Below are 5,000 nucleotides of genomic sequence, written 5' to 3'. Positions count from 1 at the left end.
TGCCTTCCAATCGGAACAATACCCAATCTTATTACGTAGTCACTTGCCTGTAAGCCACCATCATGGCTAGTACTAGTGATTTTTGTGCGGATTGTGACATGGGGTAAGTTTAAATGTTTATTATTTATATTATTAAATGTTTATGTATTTTAAAATATAAAATATTTTTGGCTTATATCATAATGGATCTTTTTTTAAAATGTATTATATAATGATAGGTATGGGCACTTCTGGGAAAAGTACGGCACCCAGCCTTCCCTCTTGCTCGATCTTTGCCGTACACATGGCCTCATTTTAGAGGCCATGAAATGTCCAAAATGCGACGGCGAATGCCGTCGCGATGATAATCTAAATTCATTTAGGTGCGACAAGACCCAAAAAAAAAATAATCGAAAAGTTAGATGCAATTTCAAAAAATCACTTTTTAAGAACACCTGGTTTGATAATAGTAAGCTCGATTTTGAAACTAATTTAAAATTTGTTAATTTGTATCTGCGAGAGAGGTTTTCTTACGCATCTGCACGGAGCGAGTTTAATTTCCCAAACCGGACTATTTGCGATTGGGCGAGCTTCTGCCGGGAGGTTTTAATTTTCTGGTGTTTTGAAAATCAATCCGACAAAATTGGTGGGTCAGGGGAAATTGTCGAGATTGATGAATCTAAATTTGGAAAACGTAAATATAACGTAGGTCGTGTCATTGAAGGTCAGTGGGTTTTTGGAGGAGTATGCCGCAAGAGTAGGGATTTTTTCCTCGTTGCCGTGGAGACGCGTGACTCTCTCACTTTGCTTAACGTCATTAAGGAGCGTATCCACCCAGGGACAACGGTCATTAGTGATTGTTGGAAGGCATACAACTGCCTGGAGAAAGAGGGCTATCAACATTTAACTGTGAATCATTCATATAATTTTGTTGACCCCAAAAGTAAAGCGCACACAAATACGATCGAGCGGAAATGGAGGGAAGCGAAGATCAAAGTGCCCCGCTTCGGCAGGAGGACATACCACTTCGCCGGGTACTTGGCTAAGGCCATATTTCAAATGAAGTACCCGGCGGAGAACAAAAGATTCCATCAGTTCCTCCTTGCCGCAGCTCGCCTGTACCCTCCGCACTGACGGTATGTGTTAAATGTATTGATAATGTGATTTGGTTATTATTAGACATCGTGCTAATAAGGGGTGTGTTAAATTATTTTGGGCAATCCTAATTAAGGCAGCCGCGGAAAGTGTATTTGAATTATTTAATAATGTTCGTACATGCCGGGGATTTTAATATTTTGTGGGGACCTCACTGGCCGTGCTTTAATTCAAAATCAAAGGTTGCCTTTCTACAAATCTCGATGTCTTTGAGATTTCTGAAAACTAGGGCGAAATACCCCCAGGGAGATATCGGCAACACGGACACCGGCGCGTCGCATGTTGCAGCGGCGACGAATTTTCGTTCGTCTTTCGATTTTATTCCTAAATTTTAAATTTCTATTAAACTATTTCTCCCGTGGGGGTCTCCCCTACGTGCCCATGAAGATTGAAATGTGTAGGCGACAAAAACGAAATTGGGGCGGGTGTCTTACTTATAATTTACCCGGCGGGGAAGTCTCATAACTGAGGCGCGACAACAGGAGGTTAGTACGTTTTAATTTGTTTTAAACGATAACCGGCAAATTGCACATGTATATTGCACGGAATATAAATCATAAATATTAATAAAATGCGTGTTACAATAAGTGTTTAATTAGAATTTTACAATTTCCGCATTATTTAAAATTATAAACGGTTTGACACAAGTTCGTTGCTTATTGTTATGTTTCGGTATTCAGGTTTGTATGATTACGAATGTGTTATAATAAAAAAATATTGGGTATCATATATCGATTTAGTCCGCATAACGTTTTGCGCTTGTTTAATTTAGCGGTGTTTCATTCGGCGTCCGTCTGACAAAGTTTGGCTCTTATTTTTTTATTATACGGCCTTTCTATTGTTGCCGTAATATAAATTTAGGCTCGTCTTTCATATAATTACAAAATGTATAGATGTTAAAGTGGTATTTATTTTATTTAGACATTTACAGGTTGCTATTGACATCGTGCATTCCCCCCCCCCCCCCACGGAGCTTTGTGAGGTCGATTTATCCCCCTCATCCCTCCCCCCTCCCCCCTCCCCCCTAGGGAATTAGGCTCTGCGAGGACAACTTCCCCTTTTGGAGGGGGGGGGTACCCCCCCCACATTTGGAACTTAGTCTCTGCGAGGGTGCGTCGCGGTCTTCAACAATTACCAGGATAGGTTAGGCTGGGTTTAGGGTTGGTTCAAGTTAGGTTGGGTTTAGGTTAGTTCTAGATTAGGTTCGGTTAGGTTATGTTAAGTTTGGGTTAGATTAGGCTGGGTTTAAGTTATGTTATGTTATGTTTATGTTATGTTAGGTTTACATACAAACGCATATAAACCTATTTTTCGTCTTGCCGCGAGAATAAGCATATTTTTCTAATACCTACATTACGTACTTGGTGTCTATTCTAACTGTTTGAATGTGGCAAGTTATTATATATAGTAGCAATACTGGGACTTCTTTTATTCGTTGTTTAACAGTAGTAATAGTAGTGATAGTGATGTCAGTATCATTATCACTATCGTTGCATTACTGGTGTTATGAATAGATGTATTATCATTACCAAGATGATGCTAATAAGATTGATAATTGATAACGGTGGTGGTTGACTGATTTAAATAAAAATATACCTAACTTAACCTAATACCTAACGCAACTTAAAACCTAACCTGAACCTTACCTTAACCTAAAACCTAATCAAAGCTAACAACCTATTCAAATCTAAAACTAAAAGCGTTTTAAGCAGGGAAAGTTCTTGCCTGAAATCTCAAGCGTTTTTCTTGCTAACTCAAGCGACCTCCGTAGATGGCGGTGTCCATTTCCCTCTATCTACGCGCGTCCGTGTCTGTAACCTCTACCCAGTAAAAAGTTAAAAACAAAAGCAAAACAAAACAAAAAACAACAGATACATATCGACCCCGGCTTAATAACTCGTAAATTAAAAAGGACAATAAAAAAAAAAAAAAAAAAAAAAAAATATATATATATATATATATGTATATATATATATATATATATATATATATATATATATATATATACGTAAAAAAAAGGTACTTATCTTTGTTTTAGAAGGAGCGTCCATTTTGGACCTCTGTCACGAACCACGGACAAGGAAGGACTAAGAATAGGAGAGGGGGGGTAGGGGTAGGGGACGAGGGAGGACTGAGGATAGGAGAAGGGGGGTAGGGGGGGTAGGAGGTCGTTAGCTAAACGGTCTCTTCAGCTGTTAAGTGTCAGTTGAGCACTTGGTAAATGCATTTATTTTTTCGAAAACGTGTTATATCTGCTGCGACCGTGATCTTGCAATACTGTATTTTATTATTGGTGTTATTGTTATCAATATTAACATAATTATTTTCGTTGTTATTATTATTGTCATCATTATCGTTATTATTATATTTATTAATGTTGTGGTTATATCCTTGTCATCATCATCATTATTAGCCACTTCATTATTTTCATTTTTATCATTGTTATATAATCAGCTTATCATATCATTTTCTTTTCCCATTATGGTAATCCACACTACCACCACCACCATCATCATCACCCTTATCATCATCTTCATCACCACCATCACCATCCTCATTCTTATCACCATCATCTTCATTAACATCATCACCATCATCATCATCATCATCATCACCATCATCATTATCATCATCATCATCACCGTCATTATTAATATCACTGTCATTATTACTACTACTATTTTTATTTTAGAATGATGTCTACAACAATAGCAACAAAACACGAGCAGCAACATTATCATAATCAATTAATTGCAAAGAAATTATATCGCGATGATATGATGGAAAATAAAAATATACAAAACCTGAAGTGTGTGTGTTCTGATGTTTCTTTTTAATGATAATATGATGATGGTGATGCTGAAGATGATGATGGTGATGAGGGTGGTGATGATGATGATGAAGATAATGATAATAATGATGATAAAAATGATGGAAATAATAATGAGGATAATGAGCAATTAGATAATAATGTTAATATTGATGAACAGAATAGTAATGATAATAATAATAATAATAATAATGATGACAATGATAATAATCATTGCCTCTTGCATTTGATTTAATTAAACTAACTGCTTTCACTTTTATCACCTTCATTACCATTTCGTATATTCATTTCCTCGAGTGTATATTCCCTTCGAGCTTTCCTCCCTTTTCTCTTTCATTTTTCTTCTTCCCTTTTTCTTTTTTTCTCTCGTTTTCCTCCTCCAGACTTCAAAAGATCTTTTAAGGCCTTTTTTTTGTATGTACCCCGAAGCTCTCGGAGTTCCTCTGATTAAGTCCAGTCTCGTGGGAAGCTGTCAACCTGCGCTTCGAATGAAACACTGAAACGAGATTCGAATGAAGCCCGTGAAGCTCCGAGAGGGAGGAGTGGAATTTCTTTGCTTTTTTTCTGTTGTGCGTCTGTTTCTTTGATAACATTCGCGTGAGGACACACGCAAGGTAAGGAAAACACACGTACGATTTTAATTCTTTCATTTGTGTTCTCGGTCTTCTCTCCTCTCTGTCTCTTTCTCCCCCTTTCCTCAACTCTTTCTCCCCCCCTCTCTCTTTCTTTCTGTTTCTCTGTTTCTCCCCCCCCCCACTCTGTTTCTGCTTCTCCCCCTCCTCTCTCTCCCTTTCTCTTTCCCCCGTCTCTCTCTCCCTCCCTTTCTTTCTTTCTCTCTCTCTTCCTCTGTTCTCTCACTTCCTCTCTCTCTCCCTGTCCTCTCTCTCTTTCTCCCCTTCCCCCTCTCTATCTCTCTCTTCTCTCCTGTTTTCATCTCCTCCTTCTCTTTCTCCCCCCACTCTCTCTTTCTCTCTCTCTCACATCAAGGAGTAAAAGAAAACGCCCTCAGGTTAAATTTCTTTATTTCCACAACATG

This window comes from Penaeus vannamei, chromosome 5 (assembly GCF_042767895.1).
Source record: "Penaeus vannamei isolate JL-2024 chromosome 5, ASM4276789v1, whole genome shotgun sequence".
Lineage (NCBI taxonomy): Eukaryota > Metazoa > Arthropoda > Malacostraca > Decapoda > Penaeidae > Penaeus > Penaeus vannamei.
Note: the sequence above shows the minus strand (reverse complement) of the source record.